The sequence below is a fragment of the Protopterus annectens genome, chromosome 8.part0 (assembly GCF_019279795.1).
Source record: "Protopterus annectens isolate FY-2018-M chromosome 8.part0, PAN1.0, whole genome shotgun sequence".
In the NCBI taxonomy this organism is placed as follows: domain Eukaryota; kingdom Metazoa; phylum Chordata; order Ceratodontiformes; family Protopteridae; genus Protopterus; species Protopterus annectens.
The window spans coordinates 893,108,653-893,130,512 of record NC_056741.1 but is presented as its reverse complement, the minus strand read 5'-3'; the positions used below and the strand labels follow the sequence as shown (position 1 = coordinate 893,130,512).

General features: G+C 38.9%; 1 protein-coding gene across 1 annotated transcript in view; it reads right to left on the bottom strand.

Moving 5' to 3' along the window:
* LOC122809139 (NXPE family member 4-like) overlaps positions 1 to 21,512 on the bottom strand; it is an 820,377-nt gene extending 798,865 nt beyond the window's left edge. Inside the window, exon 1 of the mRNA XM_044080414.1 lies at positions 21,363 to 21,512. The gene's annotated coding sequence lies outside the window, so the exon portion shown is untranslated. The remainder of the gene's footprint in view (positions 1 to 21,362) is intronic.
* Positions 21,513 to 21,860: the final 348 nt, after the last annotated feature.

Below are 21,860 nucleotides of genomic sequence, written 5' to 3'. Positions count from 1 at the left end.
GGCGCCCAGTTTGCAGTCATCTGCAAACTTTGTCAGCCATAACCCTCCTGTGTTTGCTTGTACTTCGGAAAAGTAGATGCCAAACAAGAGTGGGCCCAGGACTGAGCCCTGTGGTACACCACTTGTGACAGGCTTTGAGTCTGACATGGCGCCAGCAACTCTGACCCTGTGGGTTCTGTCACTCAGCCAGTTTGCAACCCATCTTGTGATGTATGGGTTAACATTTAAGCTGATGAGTTTTTCAATGATACCCGAGTGGGGTATTGTATCAAAGGCCTTCGCCATATCGAGGTAGGCTGTATGGACTGCCTTTCTCTCATCAATGGCTTTGGTGACTGTTTCGAAAAAGTCAACCAAGTTTAGAAGGCATGATCTGCCTTTGACAAAGCCAAACTGGGATGGATCCAAAGTCTGCAAATTCCCTATGTCTTTATTTATGAGGTCCATTATGATCCTCTCCATGGCTTTGCAGATAAGGCTTGTCAAGCTAATGGGCCGGTAATTTCCAGGGTCGGTGGATGCACCGCCTTTGTGAAGTGGGACCACAGTTGCAGTGCGCCACTCCCTGGGTATGTATCCAGAGGTAAGACTATGATTAAACAGCTGTCCTAGCTGTGGGTTTAATTCCTCGTTGAGTTCGTGGAGCACACAGCCGGGGACACCATCAGGTCCCATGGATGCTGTGTTTTTTGCTTTGGAGAGAGCAGTTCTCACTTGGGTGTTGGAGATGTTTGGGGGGGCTGCAATCGCTTGGTATAGATATCTCTCCTTTTGGGAGGAGAGAAGTTTGCACTGAACCTGTCAGCCAGTATGTTGGCAATGTCTGTAGGATCAGTAATCTTCACATCATTTTGAACTAGTTCTGAGCATATCTGGGAGTTTCCTCCCAGGTTTCTAACATAGCTAAAGAAGGCCTTATGATTGTCTTTTGAGTCTTTAGCTATTTTTCTCTCAAAATTTGCTTTGGATGATTTTATGAGAGCTCTTAGTTTTTTACTTATAGTGATCAAGGGTGTCTTACCTTTTAAGGATTTTGCTCTATCTTGTAGTAGCTTCCTCCTTTTGTTGTAGAGTTTGTTTATGGCTGGGGTCCACCAGAGTGGACGCTTGCCTTTGGTACAAAGAGTCTTTGTTTTGCTTGGGATTGCCTTATCCATGCAGTCCTGCAGGTGCTGGTAGAAGGCATTTGTAAGTGATTCAGCGGCTTGAGTACTGTTTTCCGTCGGCTCGGGGGCCTTAAAGGAGACCACACTAGTCTTTAGAAGTGTGAAGTCTGCTTTCGAGAAGTTCTTTACTGTGGTCTTTTTTATTTCAGGTGGGGGTGGGATGAGGACCTCCAGCGAGATTAGTTTGTGATCTGATCTCACCAGTGAGGGGTATACTTCTGGTGTTGAACATTGTGCTCCCATGTTCGTGATGATGAGATCAAGTATGTTTTCTCCTCTTGTGGGGATGGTGACTAGTTGTTCCATGGCATTTGAGTTTATGAATTCCAGGAACTTTTGGGCTAGGGTGTTTGGGCTTGAGTAGTGTTCCCAGTCTATATTAGGGTAATTGAAGTCACCTAGTATGATGGTGTTTGGTGATACATTTATCCCCTCTAGTGTTTTCAGGAAGGCCATGTGAGGTTCCTGAGTTTGTGAGGGTGGCCTGTAACATGCTACAATTTGCAGAGCAGTCTTGCCTATGGTTAATTGCACCTGGATGGTCTCCGATGCATCGTGCGTTGCCACCAGTCTTGAGGTGTGGGTGTCTTTGATGAATATGGATACCCCCCCTCCTTTCTTGGTATTGTCCGGTTTTTGGGGCCGGAACGCATGATAAGAGGTAAAACCTGATAGTGCTGGGGTGCTCTCAGGAGCCTTGAACCAGGTTTCTGTCACTGCACAGACATCGATGTTCTCCATACTGAGAAGGGCCTCGAGTGCGTGCATTTTGAGATTTAGACTTCTGGCATTGAGCAGCATTACCCTTAGTTTTTTTCCTTTTTTGTGTTCTAATATAACAATAGAAATAAAAAAATAGCCTGGTGTGCCACTAAAACTGATCCCTTGTATGTCTGTTCACTTCTGAATAGCAATTCCCAAGAATAAAAAAAAAAAAAAAAAAAAAAGCAAACTCATCAGTCCAGAGTTTAGGCTAGTCTATCCATTTTTCAAAATGTGCACAGTAAAATATTCAACTTGTAATGCATTTTGGCTGCTGACATGGTTATCTTTACATAGTTATTCTCTTATAGTATAACGTGAACTTATGGTATTTAAGGATACATTTTACAACAACTCTCAGTTTCTTAACAATGACCTCCCAAGCCTCTGATGTGACCTAGTACTTTCTTACTATTGCTTTATGTAGTTTGTCTTAGTTGTATACTTGTAGTGTGTTTCTCATCCTCTCAGCAACAGACTCCGGGAGAAGCATATACTTTTATTGAAAGAGTACCAGCAGCTGTAGCAGTGATACCACACTCCAAAACAATGCACTCAAACATAGTACTGACAAACACAAGGGAATGTATATGTCTGAATCAAGCAGTGATGAAATTGCTAGGGACTTCACGGAGCAAAATTTTACTCTTAATTTCTCCATTTCATAATGAATAACATTCGCACCACACTTACAAAGGCACACCTCCACCTTCCACAAACACAGCAACCCACACCCACACAACTGCTGTGGTTTCTCCCTTCAGTTATTGCAAGCCAAGAATAACACTTTTTAATAAGGATACCTACCAGACAAGTCTGCATAGCACACTTGGTCTACCTGCATCATCGCAGCTTGGGTCCCCCCCCCCAGCAACTGCAACATTGCCAGATAAAACCACTGCTACGGTCCAGTTTCTCTCTACAGTTATTGCAAGCCAAGAGTAACACTTTTTAATTAGGATACCTACCAGACAATTCTGCATAGGTGACTGGATATTTACAGTTCTTGTTATTAGCAGATATGGTCCTTAACAGTTATGTTTTAACCATTGTGACTGGTTATTTACATTTCCTTTTACAGCACATTTGTTACTTTTACTAGTTATTTTTTAAACATTGTTTTGGCCGGCATGCACACCTGCAGCCCCCTCCCCCCCCCCCTAGGCAACTATAGCTTTGTCTATTGCCACTGGGTGGCATAACTTAACAATATACTTGCTGTATCTTGTCCCAAATAGATCTGCCTCCACACTGAATACTTGTAAAGTAAGGCAAGTACCATTTACTTGGTGTATTTTGTCCCCAGATAGATTTACCTTCCTTTGTATTACTTGCACACCAAGGCCTTAAAGTAATGTTTCTGCAACTAACTGCTTACACTCCTAATTTCCTGCTTCGACCTCTTCCTTGCTTACACTTACATTACAGCTCCAAGGCTTCCACTTCTTATGCTGATTACTTTTCTTTGCAGTTTTCTGTAAGGGGGTGGGCCAGATCTCTACCGGCTTTTTCTGGTTTTACCTTCCCCCATTTTGTATCTCCCTCCTATAACTCCCTCCTCCCCCATGCACATTAACTAGCCTATATTAGTGGGTCTCCTTGAGCGGCGCCCTTTTGAAAGTTATCTTTTGGACTGCTTGTGGTGAGGAAGCTTCGCCAGACCTTTTTCGGTGTGACTGCATCAATATAAGTAAATTTAACTAGTACAATACAGCCAAACAGACACATTTGGTGTAAACAGAAACAAGTGGAACGATACATTTGGTGTACAAAGAAAAGAAACAAGTAAGCCCATTGATATAATTGGAGTTAGTGTTAGCCCCGCTGTGCTTGGGCTCACTCCACTCCCCTCCCTGCTTCCTATTCTCACCCCCCCACTAGTGCTACATTTCAACTGAACTTAGCCACGCCCATCATGCTAACCACCAATCACTGAATCTGCCCCACCCCTGTACCCATTTCCTTCTCTTCCACTATTCCACATCCTGTAAAGCACAGTCTTCCATCTAACTACCTTACAATCACAAACAACACCTCTCATCATCCACCACACCCACCCCATCCCAAGCAGATCTCTCACTCATGACCAAACCCAACCAAACCATGTCCAAACTACCCAAACCCACATACATACATACATACACCTGTTACTATTGCTCCTAGGTGTATCCACACTCCCACTGCTAACTTCTATCACCAACCACCAAAAGCAACTTAATTTTATCCATATACCAAGAAAAATTACTTCCACTGACATAACTACAACACACCCTTTTAATCAACTAGTCCCACATCACTACCAAACCTTCTTTATTCACCACTATGCACACAGATCACAGCCATCACACTACCAGTCTCAAACAACTATAAAGAACTTTAAGACCCTAAGCAAACTACTCAATCTCTATTTTTACCACAGAACCTAACTCATTACCTGCAGTGATATACACCCAAACCCAGGCCCTGAAAATCTAGGAGCCCCAACCCTCAACCTGAATGATACCCTACTCCACCGAGACAAATCCATGCTCCTCATTTTAAATTTAAATGTTAGGTATACTAAAAGTCCACGACCTTCATGCACTGCTCTCCTTTTATCAACCTGAGATAGTCATACTAACAGAGACTTGGCTTAAACCAGGCAACCACAACAATGAAATCACTCCACCAGGTTACAATATAATTTGTAGTGATAGAATAGGTAAAAAGGGGGGGGTGTTGCTGTAGTGTATAAATCTCACATCATCCTTGAGAAAGTAGACATAATAAACCTAGACCTCATAAAGTTGAACTCACTCTAACAAAACTAAAACTTAATGATAATAAATGCATCAACATCATAGGGTGCTACATCCCTCCAGGCAACAATATCCACATTACAGAAAAACTCCTAGAATGGATATCTATCTCCCTCCCCCAGGAAAGCATAGTATTAGGAGACCTTAATACTGACTGGCAAAACTGTTCCAGTCATAAGCCACTTTCCCATATTAACCTACATGGCCTAACCCAACTCATCACTTCTCCCCACAAGAACAGACAAGAGAACCAAACATCAATCCACTCTAGATTGGATACTCGTATCCCACCCATCACTGATATACCTAGCAGGATGTCTACCAGACACCTCATGTAAGTGCCTGTAGAGTGCATTTGTGTAGGATTCAGCAGTCATAAGTGTATTGTCCATCTCCATGGGTATCATGAAGTTCGCCACTTCTGTCTTAAGAAGCATGAAGTTGGCTTTGGAGAAATTTTTTACTGTGGTTTCCTTAATTAGGAGTGAGGGCGGGATGTGGATATCTAGGGTGATTAGCTTATGGTTGGATCTGACCAACGAGGAGTTGACTTCAGGATAGAGCCTTGGAGTACTCCTAGGGAGACTGGTAGGGAGGGGGAGAGTTGGTTTTTCCACATAACAGCTTGTTTCCTTCCCTCTAGGTAGTTTTTGAACCAGGAGATCACAGGGGTGGTAAGGTTTAGAGGTGCTAGTGATAGAAGGAGTTTATTGTGGTCAACCATATTGAATGCTTTGGACAAGTCAAGGAAGGTGGCAGATAGAAGGAGCCCATTGTTTCTGTGAGTATTGACAATGTTGGTGAATTCTCTTAGTGTGGTGGAGGTGCTATGGAAGGGTCTAAAGACATGTTGTTGTGTTGCTTTTAGATTATTTTCTAGGAGATATTTCATTAGTTGTTTGTGTATTACCCTCTCTAAAATTTTAGATAAAGGGGGTAGTATGGCTATAGGGCGGTAGTTACTGAGTTCCAGGGAGGTTCCCCCTTTATGTAGAGGGATGATGTGTGATATTTTCCATACTATGCACTTGGAGATGGACCTGTTAATTAGGATGGGGACAGGATATGATATGGTTTCTGCAACCAGGTGGAGGTATTCAGCGGGTAATTTACCTGCAGCTAGAGACATTGGTTTGAGCTTGCAGAGTAGTTTTTCAATGGATTTGGTTGGTTCCGGGTGGAATCTGAACTTGAGGCAATTGTTAGTTGGGGGTGTGACGTGGATTTGCAGGGATGGAGATGTTGTCATAGGGTTGGTTGTTTGTAAGGGGGTGGATGGTTTCCGTAAAGTATTTATTAAATTGTGTGGGGATGTCTTCTTGGTTATCATCTATTTTTGAGGTTGGGGTAGTTGTTTTACCTGGTTGTAGAATAGAGTTCATTGCTGCCCAGAATTTTTGTGGGTTGTTCCTGTGCGTATCCTTTAACTTTTGGTAGCAAGATGTTTTGTCTGTTTTGGTGAGTTTTTTGGCTTTGTTATGTAATTCAACATATATTTGTTTGTTCAATTGGGGTTTACTGTTTAGGTAGTTGGTCCAGGCCTTGTTTCTTTTTTTGAGGAGGGATTTTGTGTCTGGGGCTAACCAGGGGGCACATTTAGTTTTAACTCTTGTTGTTCTGGAGGGGGCATGATGATTAAGGGTGTTTAAGAAGGTAGTATTAAAATATACTACAGCTTCATCAAGAGGTAGGTTTTTAAGGGGGGCCCAGTTGCACATTTTTAGGTCGTTTATAAAGTTGAAGCAGTTAAAGTGTTTTTTGTTTCTAATTAGGCATGTAGATATTTGGGTCAGTTGTGGTGATTTTGATCTGAGTAAGAATGTGGCTTGGTAATTACTTGGTGTCTGGTAGACACCCTGCTAGGGATATCAGTGATGGGTGGGATGAGTATCCAATCTAGAGTGGATTGATGTTTGGTTCTCTTGTCTGTTCTTGTGGGGGGAAGTGATGAGTTGGGTTAGGCCATGTAGGTTAATATGGGAGAGTGGCTTATGAATGGAACAGTTTTGCCAGTCAGTATTAAGGTCTCCTAATACTATGCTTTCCTGGGGGAGGGAGTTAGATATCCATTCTAGGAGTTTTTCTGTAATGGGGATATTGTTGCCTGGAGGGATGTAGCACCCTATGATGTTGATGCGTTTATTAGCATTAAGTTTTAGTTTTGTTAGAGTGTGTTCATCTTTATGAGGTCTAGGGTTGTTATGTCTACTTTCTCAAGGATGATGTGAGATTTATACACTACAGCAACACCCCCCATTTTTTTTACCTATTCTATCACTATGAATTATATTGTAACCTGGTGGAGTGATTTCATTGTTGTGGTTGCCTGGTTTAAGCCAAGTCTCTGTTAGTATGACTATCTCAGGTTGATAAAAGGAGAGTAGTGCATGAAGGCCGTGGACTTTGTTTAGTATACTTAACATTTAAATTTAAAATGAGGAGCGTGGATTTGTCTCGGTGGAGTAGGGTATCATTCAGGTTGGGGCTCCTAGATTTTCAGGGCCTGGGTTTGGGTGTATATCACTGCAGCTAATGAGGTAAGTTCTGAGGTAAAAATAGAGTTTGAGTAGTTTGTTTAAGGTCTTAAAATTCTTTATAGTTGTTTGAGACTGGTAGTGTGATGGCTGTGATCTGTGTGCATAGTGGTGAATAAAGAAGGTTTGGTAGTGATGTGGGACTAGTTGAGTAAAAGGGTGTGTTGTAATAATGTCAGTGGAAGTAGTTTTTCTTGGTATATGGATAAAATTAAGTTGTTTTTGGTGGTTGGTGATAGAAGTTAGCAGTGGGAGTGTGGGTACACCTAGGAGCAATAGTAAGAGGTGTATGTATGTGGGTTTGGGTAGTTTGGGCATGGTTTGGTCATGAGTGAGAGATCTTCTTGGGATGGGATGGGTGTGGTGGATGATGAGAGGTGTTGTTTGTGATTGTAAGGTAGTTAGATGGAAGATTGTGCTTTACAGGATATGGAATAGTGGAAGAGAAGGAAATGGGTACAGGGGTGGGGCAGATTCAGTGATTGGTGGTTAGCATGATGAGCATGGCTAAGTTCAGTTGAAATGTAGCACTAGTGGGGGGTGGGTGGGAATAGGAAGCAGGGAGGGGAGCAGAGTGAGCCCGAGCGCAGAGGAGGTAACACTAACTCCAATTATATCAATGGGCTTACTTGTTTCTTTTCTTTGTACACCAAATGTATCATTCTACTTGTTTCTGTTTACACCAAATATGTCTGTTTGGCTGTATTGTACTAGTTTAATTTACTTATACTGATGCAGTCACACTGAAAAAGGTCTGGGGAAGCTTCCTCACCACAAGCAGGCCAAAAGATAACTTTCAAAAGGGCGCCGCTCAAGGAGACCCACTAATATAGACTAGTTAATGTGTATCGGAGAGGAGGACGTTAGAGGAGGGAGATACAAAATGTCGGAAGGTATAACCAGAAAAAGCCAGTAGAGATCTGTCCCGCCCCCTCACAGAAGACTGCAAAGGAAAGTAATCAGCATAAGAAGTGGAAGCGTTGGAGCTGTAATGTAAGTGTAAGCAAGGAAGAGGTCGAAGCAGGAAATTAGGAGTGTAAGCAGTTAGTTGCAGAAACACTACTTTAAGGCCTTGGTGTGCAAGTAATACAAAGGAAGGTAAATCTATCTGGGGGACAAAATACACCAAGTAAATGGTACTTGCCTTACTTTACAAGTATTCAGTGTGGAGGCAGATCTATTTGGAACAAGATACAGCAAGTATATTGTTAAGTTATGACACCCAGTGCCAACAGACAAAGCTATAGTTTCCTGGGGAGGCCTTGCAGGTGTGCATGCTGGCCAAAACAATGTTTAAAATATAATTAGTAAAAGTAACAAATGTGTTGTAAAAGGAAATGTAAATAGCCAGTCACAATGTTTAAAACATAACTGTTAAGGACCACATCTGATAATAACAAGATCTGTAAATATCCAGCCACCTATGCAGACTTGTCTGGTAAGTATCCTTTATTAAAAAGTGTTATTCTTGGCTTGCAATAACTGTAGGGAGAAACCAGACTGTAGCAGTAGTTTTATCTGGCAATGTTGCAGTTGCTGGGGGGGGGGGCAAGCTGCGATGATGCACTATGCAAACTTGTCTGGTAGGTATCTTTATTAAAAAGTGTTATTCTTGGCTTGCAATAACTGGAGGGAGAAACCGGACAGTAGCAGTGGTTTTATCTGGCAATGTTGCAGTTGCTGGGGGGGGGGGGGACCCAAGCTGCGATGATGCAGGTAGACAAAGTGCGCTATGCAGACTTGTCTGGTAGGTATCCTTATTAAAAAGTGTTATTCTTGGCTTGCAATAATGGTAGGGAGAAACCGGACCATAGCAGTGGTTTTATCTGGCAATGTTGCAGTTGCTGGGGGGGTCCCAGGCTGCAATGATGCGCAATGTAGACTTGTCTGGTAGGTATCTTTATTAAAAAGTGTTATTCTTGGCTTGCAATAACTGTATTGAGAAACCGGACTGTAACACTGGTTTTATCTGGCAATGTTGCAGTTGCTGGGGGGGGGGGGCAACCGAGCTGCGATGATGCAGGTAGACCAAGTGTGCTATGCAGACTTGTCTGGTAGGTATCCTTATTAAAAAGTGTTATTCTTTGCTTGCAATAATGGTAGGGGGAAACCGGACCATAGCAGTGGTTTTATCTGGCAATGTTGTAGTTGCTGGGGGGGGGCCCAATCTGCGATGATGCACTATGCAGACTTGTCTGGTAGGTATCTTTATTAAAAAAAAGTGTTATTCTTGGCTTGCAATAACTGTAGGGAGAAACCGGGCCATAGCAGTGGTTTTATCTGGCAATGTTGCAGTTGCTAGGGGGGGGGACCGAGCTGCAACGATGCAGGTAGACCAAGTGTGCTATGCAGACTTGTCTGGTAGGTATCTTTATTAAAAAGTGTTATTCTTGGCTTGCAGTAACTGTAGGGAGAAACCGGACTGTAGCAGTGGTTATATCTGGCAATGTTGCAGTTGCTGGGGGGGGGGCCCGAGCTGCGATGATGCAGGTAGAGCAAGTGTGCTATGCAGACTTGTCTGGTAGGTATCCTTATTAAATAGTGTTGTTCTTGGCTTGCAATAACTGAAGGGAGAAACCGTAGCAGTTGTGTGGGTGTGTGGGTGTGGGTTCCTGTCTTTGTGGATGGTGGAGATGTGCCTTTGCAAGTGTGGTGCGAATGTTATGCATTATGAAATGGAGAAATTAAGAGTAACATTTTGCTCAGTGAAGTCCCTAGCAATTTCATCACTGCTTGATTCAGACATATACATTCCCTTGTGTTTGTCAGTACTATTTATGAGTGCATTGTTTTGGAGTGTGGTATCACTGCTACAGCTGCTGGTACTCTTTCTATACACGTATATGCTTCTCCAGGAGTCTGTTGCTGAGAGGATGAGAAACGCACTACAAATATACAACTAAGACAAACTACATAAAGCAATAGTAAGAAAGTACTAGGTCACATCAGAGGCTTGGGAGGCCATTGTTAAGAAACTGAGAATTGTTGTAAAATTTATCATTAAATACCATAAGTTCAGCTTATACTATGAGAGAATAACTATGTAAAGATAACCACATCAGCAGCCAAAATGCATTACAATCCTTCAAAGCCCCCGGGGCCTGTGGAAAATACGGCCCAGACCGCAGAATCCTTTATAAACGCATTCTATGAACACCTTCAGGAATGCATGGATCATGCGATCCCAAATAAAACCAAGACCCAATCCTCCAAAGGCAGACGTCCTGTCTGGTGGACCCCAGCCATAAACAAGCTATACAATAGAAGGAGGAAGCTACTAAATGATAGAGCAAAATTCCAAAAAGGGAAGGCATCTCTGATCAGTATTAGCAAAAAACTATGGGCACTCATAAAATCGTCTAAGGCCAGCTTCGAGAGAAAAATTGCACAGGACACTAAGGATAATCACAAGGCTTTCTTTAGTTATGTTAGGAACCTGGGTGGTAATTCCCAGATATGCTCAGAATTAGTCCAAAATGACAAAAAATACACTGAACCCACAGACATTGCCAACATCCTAGCTGACAGGTTCAGCACAAACATCTCCCCCCCCTCCCCACCAAAAGGGCAAATATCTATTCCAGCAGAGTGCTGCCCCCCTGACATCTCGGATGCTCAGGTAAGAGCCGCCCTCTCCAAAGCAAAAAACACAGCATCAATGGGACCAGACGGTGTCCTGGGCTGCGTCCTACATGAACTCCAAGAAGAGCTAAATCCAAACATAAAACTACTGTTCAATCTCAGCCTTACTACAGGATATGTACCCAAAGAGTGGCATACAGCAACTGTGGTCCCTCTCCACAAAGGTGATGCCTCAACGGATCCTGGAAACTATCTCCCCATAAGCCTGACTAGCTTGGTCTGCAAAGCTATGGAAAGGATCATCATGGACCTCATAAATAAAGATATTGGGGACCTACAGACACTGGATCCTTCAAAGTTCGGCTTTGTTAAGGGCAGATCCTGCCTCTTAAACCTGGTTGATTTCTTTGAAACCGTCACCAAGGCCATTGACGAGGGGAAGGTGGTCCACACAGCCTACCTGGACCTCGCAAAAGCCTTCGATACAATACCCCACTCGGGCATTATAGATAAGCTCACCAGCTTAAATATAAACCCCTATGTCACTAGATGGGTTGCAAACTGGCTCAAGGACAGAACCCACATGGTTAGAATTGCTGGAGCCATGTCAGACTCCAAACCAGTTACAAGTGGCGTCCCACAAGGCTCAGTCCTGGGACCTCTCTTGTTCAGTATATATTTCTCGGAGGTACAGGCCAACACGGAAGGACTGTGGCTGACCAAGTTCGCAGATGACTGCAAACTGGGTGCCATAATCGACTCTCCAGCCGACACAAGCATCCTCCAAAAGGGCCTCATAGAAACAGACAACTGGTGCCAGAGCCATGGCCTCAAGCTAAATGCCAAAAAGTGTATAGTCATCCCTTTGGCAAAAACAAAGTGCCACAAATTACCACATAGGTGGTAATCCATTAAGTACAGAAGAAGTAATTAGGGACCTGGGGACCCAAGTTGATAGCAATCTCTCATTTGACAACCACATGGCCAAAGTGGTTAGAAAAACATTTTATATAGCCCACCTAATCATGAAGGGATTCACATCTAGATCAGGGGAGGTCATCGTGCCTCTTTACTCATCCCTCATCAGGCCCATAATTGAGTACAATGCCCCTTTTGGGATGTACCTTACCAGACACCTGCAGCAACTGGAAAGACCCCAAAAGTACCTCACCAAGAGGATCAAAGGGCTCAAACAGATGCCATATGCTGCCCGGTTAAAGAAACTCCAGCTCTACTCAATGGCATACCGCCTGTTCAGAGGCGATCTGTGCCTGACGTATAAAGCCATGTCCAACACAGAATTAATGGACATGCTGCACCTCAGAAAATCCATATCCTATTGAGCTACACGCTCAAGAGACTTGAACCTCAGCAGTGAAATAAATAGGACATGCTGGAGGGACAGATTCATAACCCAGAGGCTCCCTTCACTCTGGAATAAAATCCCAGTCCAGGTTAGGCAGAGTCCCTCATTGACTCTCTTCAAGAGGAATCTTGATGAGTGGATGGGAGATCGTAGGTTTACCCCAGGTATGACTTCTGTGTCACTGTTAGACAGAGACACAGTATACTAACCTCAAAAAAAGGGCATAGCAAAATTAATTTAAAATGGGTGGCGAAAGCCAAACACATTCTGGCTAGGCTTATAAATGCCCTAGGGCAGATAGCCTAGTATGAACCTATGAACCTATGAACCCATGAACAAGTTGAATATTTTTTTTTTTCAAAAAACTTTTTATTGAATTTTAAAATATTGAAATAAGAATACAACAACAAAACTAAATTAAAATACATATTGAAAGAGTGAAAAGTTAGGAGATAATTATGATAACACAGCTTTTGTATGATAAATGTTTTATCTCGATACTATCTGAGAACATACAATAACTATATACATCATATACAAGTGTTAACCAAGGAATATATCAAAGTAGGTATAGATCTAAAAGAGAGCAGGTATGAGGATATAAAGGAGACTGGGGTCTATGAATCCCAAAAGGAGAGTAGCCAACTATTCACTATTAATAATATGTAACACCTTTTCTACAGCTTTGTTGATATGAGCCAACTTCTTGGGACTTTTCACTAATGTTTTCTGCGCACTAATATATGTACAGGCTAGGGTTTTAAAATTATTCCAATTCAGTTTAGTACGATCTAACCAATTTTGGGTGATGTAGAGTTTTATAAGTGAACATATGTAGATTAGCACTTGTGTATCCAATTTGGAGAGGTAAATATTGGGTATGTGTAATATTGCAATCTCCCAGGATAGGGTGGATTTATGATATCCCATTTTCTGTAAACGGACTTTTAGGGAAGTCCAAAGTTTGTGTGAGTGGTGACAAGACCATAAAATATGTAGAAGATCTGCATTAGGGTGAGAACAACAAGAACATGAGGCCGGCTTATTGGCATCAAATTTGTTAAGTTTAGAAGGAGTGAAATATGCATTATTATTAATCATTAGTTGAGTGTAAAAGAGTTTTTTGAAAGGCGAGTATTCCAGTGTATTTTTAATAGCTGAGAGTTTCTGTTTTATAGATATATGAGAATTGTGTTTGTCCCAATAATTAGAAAAGAGGCAAGCTGTATTATGAGTTATCTGATTTATAAGATTACAAGATTTAGATAACATTTTCTCTGGAAGTGTAAGGATTTGTATAACCACCTTATAATTAGTGAGATCTGTGTTGTCTATTTTGGTGTGAAGAAACTTTCCATTGACAATATCTCTCAGTTGACGTAAAATAGTTATATATTTAGCATTAACCTTAAGAGTTTTGCGTATATTAGTGAGAGTTTCATTTTTGTATTGCATCAGATCCCAAACAGTAAGATCCTTGATCAGGGGAAAATTTGAAAGATTAATAGGTATGTTGTCTAAATTAATATTAGGGTTTAGGTGAAGAGGTTGCATTAATTGAAATATATTGTCTAAATTGACGAGTTTTAACAGTTCTTGAAAAGCACTGATTTTTTGTTTTAAAGAGTTAGGAATTTTTAAACTATTTATGACACCTAATGAAAGAAAAGAAAGAGCTAGTGGGTTAATATTTTTAGTTAGAATGTGCTGGTACCATAATTTTGTCCAAATAGGGTGCTGATTATACCTCTCAGTATTAATATTCAAAATAGATAATAGTTTATTAGCCGAGATAATCAAATAATAGAGATGAAAGTTTGGAAGACCAAGTCCTCCCCTACTTTTAGGAGAAATTAAATTAATGTAAGAAATTCTTACTGATTTGGGAAACCATAAGAAGCTAGCCAGTACTTTATTAATTTTTGAAAAAAAAGATTTTGGAATTAACTGATCCACAGCATTGAATTGAAATAGCAATCTGGGGAGTATATTCATTTTAATTATTGCTGCTTTTGATAGAAGTGATAAATTTAGCAATTCCCATCTATTCAAATCAAGTATTATAGACGACCATACTCTAGCTAAATTATTTTGAAATGTGGAGAGACCATTATGATTTATAAGAATCCCCAAATATTTAAAGTTCTGGACTATCCGGAAAGCGGAGTCTGGAAATAAGTATGATTTGTGGGCGAGTGGATTTATGGGAAAAATGTGTGTTTTTTGAGTGTTAATCTGATAGCCTGAGGCCTCTGAAAATCTGTCAATAGAACCAATTAATTTTGAAAGGTCTGAGCAAGGTGTTTGGAAATATATCACAAGATCATCTGCAAAAGCCAATAAACATATTTTAGTGTTAAGAATTTTAGGAATCTTATGAAAGGTATTTTGTGCTATATATAATAATAAAGGCTCTATATATAAATTAAATAAAAAAGGAGATAATGGGCATCTTTGCTTTGTACCATTGATGATCTTTATGCTTTTGGATACTTTCCTATTAATGTATAGAAAGGTAGAGGAATTTTTATATACAATTTTAATGAAGTCTATATAGGTAGTTGGTATATTGAAGCAGGACATAATGTGAAAAAGAAAATCCCAATTAACCCTATCAAAAGCCTTAGCGGCGTCAAGGATCAGTGCATACAGCGGATTTGAGTCATTTTTAGCAAAGTGTATAAGAGAATCAATTGTCAAGGTATTATCCCATGAATGTCTATGTGACATAAAGCCCACCTGCTCCGAAGAAATCAACAATGGTAAAACATTTTTCAGTCTATAAGCAAGTAAAGAAGCTAAGATTTTAATATCGATGTTAATCAAAGAAATAGGTCTATAATTGTTAGGATCAGTTTTTTCTTTGTTATTTTTCAAAATTAAAATGGTTTTTGAGGTGTTCCAGTGCAAGTCCGATATACCATAAATCATTATGTAGTTGAAAATTTCCAGAAGAAGGGGTGTAAGCACAGATGTGTAAGTTTTAAAAAATTCAGGCGTGAAACCATCTGGACCCGGAGATTTACTAGTCTTGAGCCTACCAATGGCTTCCGATATTTCTTTAATAGTCAATGGGGCAGAGAGTGCATTCTTTTGTTGTTCATTTAACCTAGGAAATTTAATAGAGGATGCAAAGTTCATTATGTGCTGTTTAACCCTAGGTTTATTTTCCTTAGAGTATATCTCTGAGAACAATGATGTAAAAAGCTGCATGATTTCCAGATCAGTATTGTAAATCTTGTTATTATATTGTAATGACAAAATTCTAGGAAGAGTTTGATTACCTTTAACTATTCTAGCTAACACTTTAGAAGGAACCTGTGCCCATTCAGAATATGTAGCTAAGAGCCTTTGCTCTGATATAGTAAGATTATGTTGATGTAAAAGCAATAATTCTTTTTGGGAATTTAATAATAGTTCATATGAGGAGGAATTAGGACTCAATCTATATTGATTTTCCAAGGTTTGAATTTTTAATTTTAACTGCAATTCTTTGTTTCTATATTGTTTTTTAAGATATGATGCCTTATTAATTAATATACCTCTAAGGGTAGCTTTACATGCAGCCCATTGTATGTCTAATGGAATATCTGATGTGTCTAAATTAAGATATGTTTCCTTTATTGTTTCAGTTATTAATTTATGTATAATTTCGTTTGAGAGTAAATTGTTATTCAATGACCAACTATTATATGAAGATGCACCTAATGTATTTGAAGTCAAACTAATCCCAAGAGATATTCTAGAGTGGTCAGAAAAAAATCTGGGCTCAAGGGAATAATCAATTTTCCTATGTGTAAGAGAGTTAGAAATAAGGAAAAAATCCAATCTTGACCATGTCCTATAACATTTTGAGTAGTATGTAAAGATATCCTTTCTGTCATAATATCTTATGAGAGAAATAGGGTCTATAAGGCTAAGGTCCATTATTATTTCTTCCAGAGCAATGGATGCTTGGAAATTATACGAGGGGGATCTACTAGTGCGGTCAGTGTCAGGATTAATGATAGCATTCCAATCCCCCCCTAAAATAAAATAGTGGTCTTTAAAAGAAGAGAGAATATTATAAATCTGCAAAAAGAAAATATGTTGTTGTTCACAAGGACCATAAAGGTTAAAAAATATGATTGGTTTGTCAATGTTATGAAAACAGGAGATAATATAACACCATCTTCCATTTACATCATGTTTCACGTCAGAAATAGTTCCCTGAAAATTGTTTTTTATTATAATGGCCACCCCTCTTGATTTTGAACTATTACCAGCTGCTACTATCATTTTGATCCATTTTTTGTTTTTTTCTTTATCAAAGTCTTCTCTAGTTAAATGTGTCTCTTGCAGGAAGCAAATATTAGCCTGGGATTTAAATAAAAGATGAAATAATAAGGATCTCTTGTTTTTATTATGTAATCCTCTCACATTCCATGAGTCAATATTTAAGGTCATTCTCTTAAATAAAAATAGATATATAAAATTTGTCTAAGGTTTGACAAAATGTAATAATAACTATATATCTTGGTCCCTTATAATTATTATATTGTAACTTGATGGCTCCCAAAAAAATTGTTATAAAGATCCTATAATATTCCTTCCCAGATACCCCGGTGCCTAACCACCCACCCCATACTAAAGAAGGAATATATAGATGAATCAAATAAGTGGTTTTGGTTAACACAATCAATAAGATAATTATAACAAACTTAAATGTAGTCCTAAAAAGGACTAAAACTGTTTTTAGTAAAACTATACATATATACAAAACTAAATTGAACAAGATAGCTGTCATTCAATTGACCCTATAAAACTATCTATTCTCTGCCCCTATATATACCATGTAAAATATGCAGAGTAACAATACACAAACATTAACCAGGTATTATATGAATAAGTTAAAGCTATGTTAGAATAAATGAGTTATATATGTTCCTGGATAAGTAAAATATAATATATAACAGATATGGTTAATAAAGTTGAATATTTTACTGTACACATTTTAAAAAATGGATAGACTAGCCTAAACTCTGGACTGATGAGTTTGCTTTTTTTTTTTTATTCTTGGGAATTGCTATTCAGAAGTGAAGAGACATACAAGCGAACAGTTTTAGTGGCACACCAGGCTATTTTTTTTTTATTTCTATTGTCTTGCAAAGCTGACTAAATAGTTGAATCTAGCAAAGCTGGAAATGTGAGACTGTAGCCCACTGAAGGAGGAGAGATGGGAGGAGTAACCTGGCCAGGAACTGAAACTTGCAAAACTGCTCCTTGTGAAAAGTCTTTTTTATCTCAGTAATTTGTTGACACTTTTGCAAGTTTCTTTCAGTGAATGTGTAGTACATCAGTAGGAACAACATTTGTAAAATGCAACGCATACCAGTCAATGACACATGAGCTGCAGACTCTCAAACTTGGCAGTTTTTTTCAGGAGTTCCATTGTAAGTGAATGGAAGTCTAGTCTGACAACAAATGGTAGGGCTATTTGTCCTCACAGTCTGCATTATAGGACAGATTTAGCTTTCCAAAGGAATCACCATGTCTGCCCCCATGAGGGCAGACAAGAGTAAAAAACAAAAATTTTGCTGAAGGCAACTTTGGGAGGTGTAGTAAATCATTACAAGATAAAAAATATGTTTTCTTCATCATTTGCCCGCAGTGGTCCTTTAGAATGACAAGAAAATATATTGGTTAAAACTTAAAAAAATTATTAGATATAATGTAACTATAGTAGGTCATTACACGTGTTATGGGCATTGTATATTGCATATAGTTATTGTTACACATATTGTTTTGAACTTGTTATATTAAATGTAAAAATGTAATATTTTATAAAATTCAATAAAAATTGATTATTAAAAAAATCAACCTTATTATATTATGCTCTTATTCCTCAATTTGCCGTCTTTTACTATGCTTTTTGTATGTAGCGTTTTTTTTTTTCTGGATGTACGGTTTTCCGCTCAAAAAGGGCACCTACGTTAACAAATGGCAAAATACAAATAAAGGGAAAAAATCATATTCCCTTTCCCTTGCCTACTGTTATGCCAACTGACCAAGTGACCATAATCTAGTCAGTGCTGACACTGCCAGGTAAACCGATACGTGTTAAATCCTGCACATATAGATAAGCAACTAGAAGTGCAGGAAAAAAGCGGAACTTTCAGTGTTATGTGTTAAGGCAATGCGCTTTTATTATTATTATTTGCTGAAATACGCACCCGTAATCATACCTGTACAACTATACCTCAACTACTTTGCACAACAATTCTGGATGACAAATAATGAACGAGTAAAGGGCAAAATCGTGGCGATAGTTTATACTCTCAAACACTTAAAATGGTGTTTAAATATTACTCTCAAAACATTTAGAAGGCTGCACGCATACCTCTCAAAACGGTCCCGAGTTTTGCTTCGTATTTTTCGTTTGTTTCTTGTAACATTTGTGGTTTTCTGGCGAATCACTGAGGATGGAAGTTACCAAATGCTAACCATACATTTGAGGTTCAGAAATCATATATTTAAAATGCATGCTGACACAAATCCTTTACTTGTGTAGTGACAAATTTTCCGATGGGTGGGGGGCATACTACAATAAAGAACACATTTCACAGAGCCAAACTAGAAAAAAGAAAGTAATACAGATGTAAAAAGTTGTTAGGATTTTTTCACAGACCTCATACACCTTTTCCGCAAAGGGAGTCTTTGGAAGCTAAAATAAATAAAGCTTTAAACACTCTTGATTTTTCTACACAATAATCTGTGGTGCATCAGACAAGATTTTAAAACACGCCTAATTATCCTCCATGATGATCCGTGTTACGAAGGACAGGGTGCCTTGGGCCAAGGGAAGAGCTGCAGCAGAGGCAGAGCATGAAGGGTTGCTACCTGAGCCGCATGTAGTTCGGGAGCGCCAGCTGGTGTGCGCTGAGCAGCTCCCATCTGTCTTTAAGCGCGCAGTTGTACTTGGAAAAGCATTCCATCAATCCCTGCCTCCAATATAATATTAAGAAATAATCAGGGATGCCAGAACTGTTAACTTGACACGTCGGCAGAACGCGACAACATGCGTTTTTCTTAAAAATCTACAACTTTCAGCATAATTCTGTTTCCTCCCCAAATCGCCTGTTTTAGGAAGGAACAGCCAAATGTTGAGCCCGAACCAGGTACAGCTGAGAGCTGTGGGCACTGGAGCAGATTTGTGGTGATTACCGATCAGGAAAGCAGCTGCACCTGCTTAAAGACCGATATTGTTCACTGTGTTTTAAAATTTACTATGGTTTTGCAAATCTTACAATTTTGGAACTAAAAATGTAAATAGGAGCGGAGTATTCAAAATTAGCAAGAAGCTCCTAGCAGCAGTCTACACACTATAGACGTATTTTTTTTAGTTTGATTTGTTAAACGCGAGAAACCCATGGACTACGCCAAACCTTCTGTCTCTAAAATCTAGAATGCTACAGCTGATTATGTGGAGGCAACTTCACCTAGGAAGCTTACAGTGTGATTAAAATGTGTTATTCTATACTGTGAGAAAGAGATATTTTGATGAACGAACGCAAGTTAGTATTATTTGACAGTGGTATTGCAAAATAACAATGTGTGTGTGTGACAAACCTTTTCATGTGAATTTGGGAGGAACTTTAAGATTCAAATTGTGGAATGTGCCTCATAGTGAGGTATAGTGTTGAGGTATGCAGTTCTCCTAAATTTGATTATATTATTTGTGGGATTTTTTGGGGGGAGGGTTGAGGGGATGAGTGCTAAATTCTCTGGGTTCCTGACAATCTAGCTAAACAAATGTCTGTAAAAACCATCATGGTTATGGTGCCCATATAAGTAGATATCAAAACGTAGTACTTGCTTATTACTATCCTCTGCAACAACAAACTTTAACTTTAAAAAGACTACTAAAACCACATCTCAGGAAAACTTGGATCTGTCCATGTATTACTTGAAAATTAGTATATCTTCGCTCTTCCTCGTCAGTACTCTTAACATCATATACACCTGCGCTTGCACACTTACATATACTCACTTCCAATTAAGCCACACTGGCTTGCTACCTGCTTCAGTGTACACTCACTAGGAAATGTAAACAGTCATTTAAAATAGCAAATGTAGTCACTACCATTCTTTTGTAATATTTTGTCTACAGATATTGTAAGATATTATTATATTCATGTAACCCTATATGAGTTATTGTGATAGATTCTTGTATATGTCTACCTGTAAACATTTGTATTTTTTATACTTATTTCATATTGTATTGTTCTTGTTTTGTTTTCTTCTTGTCAAACGTGGAGATTTTCTCCCCAGGCATCCACTGAAAATGGACCAGGTCCAGTTGGATTTTTTTTCCCGGTTAACAAATGTAAAATAAAATAAATAAATAAAATAAATAAAATAAATTAGATATCCAATAACCAAATAATCATAATATTTATGGGTTTACATATCTGAGGAGGCATTATGAGATTGGGCAGTGAGATGGCTGATTGACAAAATACTGGGTTATGCATATCAATTTCACTTTTTAACAGACATTTTTCCTTAATGTACTTTAAAAATACTGACACAAAGACAAATGTCCTAAACTGTCTTCAAGCCATCTGCAAAGAGTGTTTAGAGACAAAAATAGTGCGTATGCACAAGTCAGTGGGTCACACTAAAAATATGATGGCTAGTAGAACAGCTTTGATGTTTTAATTTTACTTGAGAGAAAATCATTGAATGCCATCTTGTTTAAGCAAGATGAACACCTTCTATCATTTATACCATTTATAAAAATACTAGTTTTTAATCAGTCTTTACCAAAGCAGTCCAAAATTAATGCACCACTTCAAACTGAAACTGCCTACATACAGATTTTGCTAACATTACATTAGGCAAACAGTTTAAAAAAAAACACATACTGTACACTCTTGTGTTATGAGTGTAACACTGCAAGCACCCTCATGCTATGATTATAAATGCCAATTAGTGTACTTACAATGCAATAAAAAGAATCTATGATTGTGTGCTGAGGCATATCTGAACATATCCTGCGATATAAATTTCATTGTTTGTTTTATTTATTAAATCAAGCATGATGACAGAAAGAACAAAGAGAATCCAAACAAATAGCAGATGAATATATGTAAGAAAAACTAGTATGTCCTACCTGTTGCACTGCAGAAAGAATAATCAGAATAACTTGACAGAAATGTCTAAATTATACAGTTATCTCCTGGTTAACGTTTATGCACAGATATAATGACAGTAAGAAATGCAGACACAGATGTAGAATATCTCTGCTCTATTTTGTATACTATGACTTCCTCTCTCACCTAAAGAATGACAGCCTGACTCATCACTCACTCGCTGTTCCCTTTACGTCTTCTGAAATAGCCAGAAGCAATGTAGCTGAAACACATAATCCATGACTATGTGCAAAAGATGAAAAAAAGATATATTTTTAATTTTTTCATTAATTACTACACTTTTATTTTATTTTATTTATTTATTTTTTATCCCTGAATGCCGTCATGGAGGCAGACATCCAGACAAGACCTGTTTTCTTTGCAAATGTAAATCTGCCCTGTAATATATTGTGAGAGCACAGATTGTAATGTAAAGGTGCTCATCCATATGTTGTCAAACTATACTTTCATTTACTTAT